Source organism: Ranitomeya imitator, chromosome 1 (genome assembly GCF_032444005.1).
Source record: "Ranitomeya imitator isolate aRanImi1 chromosome 1, aRanImi1.pri, whole genome shotgun sequence".
In the NCBI taxonomy this organism is placed as follows: domain Eukaryota; kingdom Metazoa; phylum Chordata; class Amphibia; order Anura; family Dendrobatidae; genus Ranitomeya; species Ranitomeya imitator.
This window is the reverse complement of record NC_091282.1, coordinates 1,130,807,828-1,130,819,554: the sequence shown is the minus strand read 5'-3', so window position 1 is coordinate 1,130,819,554 and position 11,727 is coordinate 1,130,807,828.

Below are 11,727 nucleotides of genomic sequence, written 5' to 3'. Positions count from 1 at the left end.
ATACAGACCCTACAAGGATAGCCACACTATACACTAGGGAAAATAAAGGGAAAAAAAAAGTTCTACCTGAAAAAGAAAAAAGTTGGCCTTGATTTGCCCTCTGCTGCTAAGGCTACTTTCACACTAGCGTCGTACGACGCACGTCGCAATGCATCGTTTTGGTGAAAAAACGCATCCTGCAAAATTGCTTGCAGGATGCGTTTTTTCCCCATAGACTAACATTATCGACGTATTGCAACGCTTTGCCACACGTCGCAACCGTCGTGCGACGTTGCGTCGTGTTGTGGCGGACCGTCGGAACAAAAAAAGTTACATGTAACGTTTTTTTGTGCGTCATGTCCGCCATTTCCGACCCCCCTCCTCCCCACAACTCACAATGGGGCAGCGGATGCGTTGTAATAATGCATCCGCTGCCCCCGTTGTGCTGCGTTGTCACAGGATGCGTCGGTACGTTGGCCCGACGTACTGCGACGGGCCGACGCTAGTGTGAAAGTAGCCTAAGGGGGCCAAAACATGTGACTGAGCCCCTGACTAGGTAACCCTGATTACAACTATGGTGGCGCACCCTAAAGCTATGTGCACATGTTGGGGATTGTATGTGTTTTTGCCGCATTTTTTCACCGCCAAAACGCATGCACAACACAACCCACTGAATTCAATGGGATTCCGCAATGCTGTGCTAATGCAATGCTGTGTATTTTTCTGTGGCGGAATTGCATTCCGCACACATAGGAATACATTGATCCACTTACTTTCCGCATGGTCCATATGCCCACCATGTGCAAAGTAAGCGGATCATGTGTGGATGGTACCTGGGTGTGGAGGAGAGGAGGCTCTCCTCCAGGCCCTGGGAATAAAAAATAGTTATATACTTACCTTCTGACAGCCCCCGATCCAGCCCAGGCCTTAGCGATGCTCCGGCAGCTTCCGTACCCAGGGACGCCTTGCGACAATGACCTGTGATGACGTAGCGGTCTCGTGTGATGCTACGTCATCTCGGGTCATTGTCGCAAGGCATAGCTGGGAACGGGAGCATCGCGAGGATCGATCGGGAAGGCTGTGGGGGCCGCCGGAAGGTGAGAATATCATGATTTTTGCTTTCTTGTCTTTTTTCAGAGAATATGAATGACAACACCAAAACTTTTTCTCCACTCATGGTTAGTGGTTGGTTGAAGCCATTTATTATCAAACTACTGTGTTTTCTCTTTTTAAATCATAATGACAACCCAAAACATCCAAATGACCCTGATCAAAAGCTCACATACCCCATTTCTTAATACGTGTATTGCCCCCTCTAACATCAATTGCAGCGCCCCAGGGTCCTGGTCGTTGCAGTATTATCATTCTCCTCTAGGGGGAAGTGATGGTATGTTTGAAGGCAATAAAGGAGATCTCACTAGCAGGTAACACCAACACACAACACATTTCACACTCCGGTCCACCAGGGGGAGCTATGCTCCTATTTATTAGGGCACCCTTCACAATTAGGTAAAACAGGTGGTCTGGACAGGAAGTGAGGCAGATACTAGCTGGGCTTCGGCTCAGAGACAGAGGCTGGCTGAGCTTCGCTCAGGCAGTTGCTATCTGAGCTCCGCTCAGGTAGTGGGTCCCTGACAGGGGTGGGATCTTGTCAGAGGACTAAACAGAAGGCCACGGAGCTGCGCCTGCCCCACTTGTGGCAGCTTCCAGAAAGAGACACTGAAGGAGAACTGTATTGTAGAGAGCGACAAGAAGTCATAGCAAAATGAGAGGAAACCCGAAGGAGTTCTGCCCTACATAGGCTGCCTCTTTCTGAGGCGCAGGATCCGGTAGCCGGAACACCAAGGGAGCAACAGTTCTCTATGCCTTGCTCCAGAAACCGGCAAGACAGCTATTTCCACGTTACCTGCCCGCCCTATACCCAGGAGGCAAGGTGGCATCCACGAGAGGCTGGGGCGTGATAGAGTCCCTGTAAAAAGCCTCACGCCACCGGTCACACGGGTTTGTCCTATCCATCTGGGTGACAGAGAGAGACACAACATCTAGAACATCTACAACAGTTGTGAGGACCTTATGAGAAGCTCAGCAATAAGGTACTACAACACTCAGGCGCTAGAGGAAGGCTACTGATTTCCACCTGGATAAGGGGACTCTTGATTTGCCTCCAAACCGTCCGGACTCTGCCTGCCCCGTGATCTGTGCTCTGGACTGTGGATGCTGAAGCCTTCAGTAAAAAGGTAAAGAGACTGCAACCTTGTGTCCTCGTTCTTCACTGTGCCTCACACCATCCACCATCTACACTCTGGGAAGCCTTGGGGACACACTTCACCTGTGGTAAGGTATACCATATAGCTGCCATAACATCACCCCAGCGGACCCCTAAGCTGCATCGGTCACCCTGACCGAATACCACAGCTGGCGTCACGAACATTTCCCCTTTAAAGACCTTTCCCTTTTACAATGGACCTCCCGAGGGTCATGGACCAGGTCAGCCACTGTGACATCCCCCTTGAGAACCGAAGGACCCGGTGCCGAGTACCCCACAGCCCTTGGGGGCAATCCACAATGACAGCTTGAAGTCTTTTGTGGTAGTTGTGGATGAGGTTCTTTATTTCCTTAGATGGTAAAGCTGCCCACTCTCCTTGGCAAACAGCCTCCAGTTCCTGTAAATTCATGGGCTGTCTAGCACGAACTGTGTGCTTGAGATCTCCCCAGAGTGGCTCAATGATATTGAGGTCAGTTGTGGGTGTTGCCACACCGCCCATTAGTCCATAAAAGTGCTATACGCCGCAAATACTACTCTATCTCTGACTGGAGTAACACGTCTGTAGCTGTGCACGTCACTCAGAAGATTCGCTGATTAAGTGGTATGCATTTCTTAATGAATTTGGCGCATCATACTCCAGCCATGGTGGCATTGCCCGAGCGTTTGCTGTTCCAGTTGCGATAAATTGGCTGCGCTCAGATTAGAAAACAAGAGCCTGGTGACAGATTCCCTCTCTCACCCATTTACTATTTTTGTGGCTGCATTATCACACACAGTTTTGTGCAGTTTTCTCGGATGACATTGTAACACAATACGATGCGTGCAGTCACTGTGGAGTCGCAGGCTTATCGGGGTGCGGTACTTTAGTGAGCTCCCACTAGTGCTGACTGGAGACATGAATATATATAGTATTATGTAATTATGTCAATAAATTTGGACCTAAAAGTAAAATGATAGATCTTAGGTGAAGTAGTAGCACACTGCAATATTCTGAATGGAAATCTGGTGGAACGGAATCGATATGATGCAATCAATGGAAACAGTAACTGAGCTTCAACGTCAGAAGTCAGGGCCCGGTGTAGGGAGGCTGCAGAATGTGAGGCCGCCGTCACACTAGCAGTATTTGGTCAGTATTTTACGGTATTTGTAAGCCAAAACCAGGAGAGGAACAATCAGAGGAAACGTATAACAGAAACGTATGCACCACTTCTGTACTTATCACCCACTTCTGGTTTTGGCTTACAAATACTGATGTAAAATACTGACCAAATACTGCTAGTGTGACGGCAGCCTCAGGGCAGTCTCACACGTCCAGATAATTCCGGTACCGGAAAAATCGGTACCGGAATTATCCGTGTCCGTGTGCCAGTGGGTTTCTGTGGCACATCAGTGTGGCACACGTGTTTAAAATAAACATCCATGACACCCCCCTCCCACCCCCTCTGCGCCCCCCCCCCTCCCGCTGTTATTAAAATACTCACCCGACTCCCTCGCTGGCTGGCGCTGCTTCCTGTCCTGGCCGCACCTTCTACTGTATGAGCGGTCACATGGGGCCGCTCATTTACAGTAATGAATATGCAGCTCCACCCCTATGGGAGGTGGAGCCGCATATTCATGACTGTAATCGGCGGCCCCACGTGACTGCTCATACAGTAGAAGGTGCGGCCAGGACAGGAAGCAGCGCCAGCCAGCGAGGGAGCCGGGTGAGTATGGATCTTTATTTTAAACACTATTATTCATATCTTCTCTACAGCAAACGCTGCTGCAGGGAAGATATGAATCGCAGCTTAATCACCAGTGGGGGGGACAGCACTTACAGTAGCGCTGTCTCCTGCACGGCACACGGACTGCACACGGACAACGTCCGTGTGCGGTACGTGTTTTACACGGACCCATTGACTTTAATGGGTCCGTGTAATCCGTGCGCTCCCACGAACACTGACATGTCTCCGTGTTTGGCACACAGAGACACGGTCCGCAAAAAATCAATGCCATCTGCACAGATGCATTGATTTCACTGTGTCTACGTGTGTCAGTGGCTCCGGTACGTGAGGAAACTGTCACCTCACGTACCGGAGCCACTGACGTGTGAAACCGGCCTCAGAGGGTGAGAGCTGCAGAGCAAATCTTCATCAGAATTGCTGCACATGGTTTCTTGCTGGAGGATCAGTAGCTGAGTGTGCTGTCAGGTACTTGTAAGACCGGGGTCACACTAGACCGTAATACGGACGAGTGCAATGCGATAAAAAATCGCATAGCACTCGTCCCAATGTTAATCAATGGGGCAGCTCCCATCATCCGATATTTTCTCGGCCGTATTCAGGATCCGGCCTAAGGCCGGGGTCACACACAACGTATAAAAAAAGGTCTGTTTTTGACAGACGAGAATCGCACAAATGTTACCAAAACAGTGATCCGTGTGCAGTGCGAGGATGCGATTTTCTCGCATCAAATGATCCGTGTGACATCTGTGTGACATCCGTATGGCATCCGTATGGTGAGATTTTCTCACACACTTGCAAAATGAGCAAATAATGGCTGAGCCTTTCCTGTCACCTGCCCAATGCCTGAGAATTTCTCTCAAGTCACACTGATGGTCCGTGTGCTGTTCTATTTTTTCTCACCCCCATAGACTTTCATTGGCGATTCTCGGCCGAGAACGCTGACAATCGCAGCATGCTGCGATTTCACTCGGATCCTGAATACGGCCGAGAAAATATCGGATGATGGGAGCTGCCCCATAGATTAACATTGGGACGAGTGCTATGCGATTTTTTATCGCATTGCACTCGTCCGTATTACGGTCTAGTGTGACCCCGGCCTAACACTGAGAAACTCGTATTGCATCACTTTTTACATGGGAAGACTTTTCACCCACAGACAAGCCTTGTAGTGGCAATCCAGCCGCAATCAGTGATAACAGCTCTGAGGCAACAGCCGGAAAGGTGTCAGCAGCACGAATGCAGCTCAGGCAGAGCTAGGGAGAAAGGAGCGGAGGAAGGGGTCCCTAACCACGTAACCCTGATTACATCCATGGTGGCGCACCCTAAGGCCGTGAACACACATGCGAGAAACACGGCCGAGTCTTGCATGTTAATACCCGGCCCTGCCGCCTGCACGCCAGAGCAGAGCGTGCGGCCGCATAGCAATACATGGAGCCGCACGCTCCGCTCCGGAATGTAGGCGGCAGTGTCGGGTATTAACATGCGAGACTCGGCCGTGTTTCTCGCATGAGTGATCCCGACCCAATAGTTGCATATAAAGAAAAATAAAAAATATAGAAAAAAAGACTTTCACACCCCTTTAGGTTATGTTCACAAATAGTGTTTTTGTTTTTACACTTTCTCTTTCCTTTAAATGGTGAAAAAAACATTTACTTGTAAATGTAATTGTAACCCTTTTTACCCTTATTAGGCCGGCGTCACACTGGCGTTTAAAACGGCCGAGTGCAATGCGATAAAAAATCGCATTGCACTCGGACCAATATTACCATATGGGGCCGCTCCCAGCAGCCGACTTTTTGTCGGCCGTTTTTCTCGGTCCGAGACAATCGCAGCATGCTGCGATTGTCTCGGACCGAGGAAAACTCGCGGCTCACTCGCACCCATATTAGCCTATGAGTGCGAGTGAGACAGCGCACACCACTCGGATAACATCCGAATGATGTGCGCTATAAGCGGACCCCAGCAATGGAGGAGATGGAGAAATTCATTTCTCCGCCTCCTCCGCAGCTGTGCTCCGATCCTCCCTGTGCGAGAGAATCGGAGCACAGACGCATGACACTCGGCTCCTGCTCTGCTGTGGGCAGGAGCCGAGTGTCATTAGCATATCGCATCCGATGCTCTCGCATCGGATGCAATACGCTAGTGTGACGCCGGCCTTAATCCCTTTACCGCAAAGCCAGTTTTCACCTTAATGATCAGGGCAGATTTTACAATTCTGTCCACTGTCACTTCATGAGGTAATAACTCTTGAACACTTGTAGATTGTGAGCCTTCGCGGGCAGGGTCCTCTCTCCTCCTGTACCAGTTATGACTTGTATTGTTTAAGATTATTGTACTTGTTTTCATTATGTATACCCCTCCTCACATGTAAAGCGCCATGGAATAAATGGCGCTATAACAATAAATAATAATAACAATAATAATAACACTTCAGCAGATCCCACTGATTCTGAGATTTTCTCCTGACACATTGTACTTCATAGCAGTGGTAAAATTTGTTCAATATGACATGCGTTTATTTGTGAAAATATTGGAAATTTTGGCGAACATTTTGCAATTTTCAAACTTTTAATTTATATGCCCTTAAGTCAGAGAGTTAATAAATAACATTTCTCACATGTCTAGTTACATTAGCACAATTTTTTAAACAATTTTTTTTGGTTAGGAAGTTATAAGGGTTAATCGTGGACTAGCAGTTTCTCATTTTCCCAGCAAAATTTACAAAACCATTTTTTTTAGGGACCACCTCACATTTTAAAGGACTTTGAGGGGTCTATATGACAGAAAATACCCCAAAGTGACACCGTTCTAAAAACTGTACCCCTCAAGATGTTCAATACCACATTCAAGAAGATTATTAACCCTATAGGTGCTTAACAGGAATTAATGGAATGTTGAAGGAAAAAATTAGCATTTAACTTTTTTTCACAAACATTTTATTTAGACAATTTTTTAAATATTTTTTCAAAAGTAAATGAAAAAATAGACCCCAAAACTTGTGCAATTTCTCCTGAGCATGCCAATACCCAGTATATGTGTGAAAACTGCTGTTTGGGCGCATAGCACGGCTCAGAAGGGAAGGAGCGCAATTTGACTTTTTGAATGCAAAATTTACTGAAATCATTAACGGACGCCATGTCGCATTTGGAGAGACTCTGATGTGCCTAAAGAGTGGCAACCACCCACAAGTAACACCATTTTGGAAACTAGAATCCTCAGGGAACTTAACTAGATGTGTGGGGAGCACCTTTATTCCCCAGGTGCTTCACTGAAGTTTATCACATTGAGCTGTAAAAAATAAATCATATTTTCCCCACAAATAATGTTCTTTTAGCTCCAAATTTTCTCTTTTCACAAGGGTAACATGAGAAAATACACTATACAATTTGTTTAGCAATTTTTCCTGAGTACGCCCATGCCCCATATGTGGGGAGAAAACTACTGTTTGGGTCACAGCAGGGCTCAGAAAGGATAAACTGATGTTTTGGAATGCAAATTTTGATGGAATGTTCTGCAGGTATCATGTCGTGTTTGGAGAGCCCTTGATGTGCCTAAACAGTGTAAGCTCCCCACAAGTTACCCCATTTTGGAAACTAGACCACTCCAGGAATTGATCTAGATGAGTGGTGTGCAGCTTGAACCCCCAGGTGCTTCACAGAAGTTTATAATGTTGAGCCATGAAAAAAAAAATAAAAAATTTCCACAAAAATGTCCTTTTAGCCTCAAATTTTTTATTTTCGCAAGGGTAACAGGAGAAAATGGACACCAAAAATTGAGTACACCAAGACCCCATATGAGGTCGAAAACTACTTTGAGGCACAGACATCCAAAAAAAGAACAAAAAGCAATTTTGACCATAAAACAATGAAACTTTATTATACACACTAGAATACATAAAATAGAATTCCATACACTTTCATCCCCGGACGAAGCTTAACGCGAAACGCGCGTCGGGTTGCTGTCACCACCATCAGGTAATTTACTGGGCTGCTATCCTCACATTCACCTTACCTATGCATCCTGCATATTTGAGCTTATATTGAGATAGGTTCCCTGTCCTTATTGATCCTTTATTATTGTTACCTGGCTATATATGTCCTCTAACCACTTGGCCTCTTTGAATTGCAAGCATGATTTTTTGCTGCTATATTTACTATTAGGCTACTATTATTTATAATTAGGCCGGTCTTAGTTTGTTAGGGATTATCTGTTCCTTTGATATAGGTTTAAATTTCAAGCACTTTATCCATATATGGTCCAACTTTAGGATCTTATTTACTATGCTTTATATGTTTCTATGAGGATATTGGTAGAACCATTTAGCATGCCTGGTTGAGACTTTTTTCTGCGCAGTGCATATATATCTATATTTTTTTGCAATCATTTTTTTTTACCTTATTTTGTATACTTTCTGCTCTGTACTGTGCAAGTATTACCACATTCTATAAGGATTCATTCTGTCTACTTTTTTGTATATGGTAATATTGGCATCCACGCTTTTGCCTTATGGTGGCAATCTCTTTTGCATATTTTTTCCACCTTCTATGGAATTCTATTTTATGTATTCTAGTGTGTATAATAAAGTTTCATTGTTTTATGGTCAAAATTGCTTTTTGTTCTTTTTTTGGATGTCTATAGTTATTTGAAGCATTGCCACGTTACTAGGCAGGTATTTTTCTTCTTTGATGTACTTTGAGGCACAGTTCAAAGATCGTAAGTGAAGGAGCGCCATATTGGAGTTAACAATTTGCTGGACTGGTTTGAGTGTGCCACCTCACATTGGCAGAGCCCCTGTGGTGCCAGAGCAGCAGAAGCCCCCATAAGTGACCCCATTTTACAAAATACACCTCTCAATGAACTCCTCTAGGGATGCAGTGATCATATTGACACCACAGGTGTGTCACAGAACTTTATGCCATTGAGCAGTGAAGAAAAAATAACTACATGTTTACCACCAAAATATTGTTTTAGTGTCAGATCTTACATTTTTACACTGGGAAGTGGGTACTAATGTCACAAAAATGTGTCATACAATTCATACTGAATGAGGAAATAGCCCATATGTGGCTGTACAGTACTGCTTAGCCATACAGCGAGATTCGGGAGGGATGGAGTGCTATTTGCCTCCTGAAGCGCAAATTTTGCCAGAATAGTTTGCAGACTTCATATACACAGCCCTTAAGTGCTATAAATGCAGAATACCCCCTCAAGTGACCCCATTTTGAAAATTATAAGCCTTTGAGAGTTTATCTACATTTGTAGAGACAATTTTGATTCCATGGGTATTTTCCAGAAACAAGCAGCAGTGGAAATTGCTGAGTGAAAATTGCAAATTTGCTATTGTACTGCCTGTATATTGCAGTGCACAGTACGTTGTAGTCACCAGTTCGTTGCAGTGCCCTCTACGTTATGGTGACCAGTACGTTGTATTGACCAGCTCATGCTTCTGGAAACACAACTGTAAATTTGGCAGGCTCTCATAGCTATAGAAATGCCAAACATGTTTATGCTAAATGTGGTTTAGGCACACTTTGTTGCTCAGAAGGGAGGGGGCATTTGGATTTGGGAATGCAGAATTTGCTAAACTTCTTTTGGGGGGAGGAGCTATAGCGCTTTACGAGAGCCTTTGTACTACCATCAACGCTGAAGTCCCCTATATTTCCATTGACAGATGACAGACCTGAGTGGGGACTTGTTTTTTTTTGTAGATTGAGTCGAAGCTTTTGTTGGGAACATTTTACATAACATTTGGGATCACATTTATCCAACACTCTAAGCTGAGCACTTACATTGGGGTTTCCATCTAAATCTCCGAGTGACATAATTCAGATGAAAGCCACGAGGGAGCCATTCACTATAATGAGGCAGCAGAGTTACTCTGGACTTCGTCTGGCCTCTGTTCACTGTTGTCCTTTTCAGAAGTGTACAAAACTGTGGCGGACCGCGCTTTTATGTACTCCTAAAGAGACAGTCACTACTGGATCACAGGTCAGACCGCGTCCACAGTTCCTCCATCTGCCTCATTATAGGGAATTTCTGTCAGGGGTGCTATCTGAATCCCGTATTTCAAAGATTTACATGGAAATTCCAGTGTAAGCGCTCAGAGCAGAGCGCAGGATAAAGGTGAACCGAGCCTTACTGTGATCTTTGGGGGACAGAGTGAAAAAATCAACAGCATGTGAAGCATTGGTTTTATTTATTTTTTACAGCATTCCTCATGTGTTATAAATGATTTGGCGACTTTATTCTTTGGGTCAGTGCGATTACAGCGATACCAGAATTAGGGCCCCTTTCCACTTGTGAGAAAAACGGACGAGTGCAATCCGATAAAAAATCGGATTGCACTCGGACCAATGTTTTTCAATAGGTGACATTCCATTTGCGATTTTTTTCCCAGCCGAAATCGGACTGAGAAAAATCTGTGTCGGCTGAGAAAAAAATCGCAGCATGCTGCGTATTGCTGAGATTCTCGGACGAGACTTGCCAATGCAAGTCAATGGGTGCGAGAAAAAAAACGCATGGAATACGGACCATCCGTATTCCATCCGTTTTTTACGGATACATTACCATTCTGTGGCACAGAACACTGTAAATAGTCCTGTAAATGACTGTATAAAAATAGTTGCAGAGAAAAAAAACGGATTGCATACGGATGTAAAAACGGATGATGCGATTAAAAAAATCGCATTACACTCGCATGACACTCACATGACAATCGCACACGTTACATCCGTTTTTTCGGTCCATAAATCGGACCGTTTTTTTCTCACACAAGTGGAAAGGGGCCCTAATAGTGTTTTTTATGTTTTGGTTGCTGTCACACACTAATAGACGCTTTTTATTTGAAAAACTATCCCTATATTTAATGGCTATAATTTTGTCATATTTCGTCTGACAGCTTCATGTGACAGCTTGATTTTTTTTGCTGGATGAGTTGACTTTTTATTGGTACCATTTTCAGGCACATGACATTTTTTGATCGCTTTCTATCCCAATTTTTGGGAGGCAGAATGAACAAAAAACAGCAATTCAGGAATAGTTTTTTTTGTTTTTTTTTTTAATGCCGTTCCGCATGTGGTAAAATTGATAAGACAACTTTATTCTTCGGGTCCGTAAGATTACAGTAATTTAACATGTATGAGAAAAAGGATATGTGTTCCAGCTTCTTTGAATCCAAAAATTTATTAGAAAATGCTTCTTAAAAAACCATGGCAGTGGCAAAGTACACATGGTAAGATATAGTTAACTTGTGCGTTTCAAACGCTCAAGGCGTCCTTTATCAAACTGAGTTTGATAAAGGACGCCTTGAGCGTTTCAAACGCGTAACTACGGTATATCTTGCCATGTGAACTTTGCAAAATCATGCGGAACCAAATTGTGCTGGAAGATTTTCAGGGGGAGCGACTTTATGTGCAGGACCTGATCAGGTGACCCTGCCAAACAGCAGGCAGATATGCGCGAAAGAGAGTGGAGCAGACCTGCTCCAGGGATGTTGCAGAGGCCTCAGCTGAAAGTCTACGCCAATAAGGTGTCGGCCATCACCTGACAAGGCTGGAATTCCACACAGGCGAACTTCGAGTTCCGCTTGCGCTAGTCGGGACCAGTACTCGTGCCTCACACCAGTAAAGCTCAAGAGACCAGACGCTGCACGTCAAGAGCGGAGGCCAAGTCCACGCCGTACCAATCCTAAGAGGCTTCCGTTGACTGTGAAGCCGAGAAGATCTGTGAGGAGACTGGAACAAGCGACACGCGAGTTCT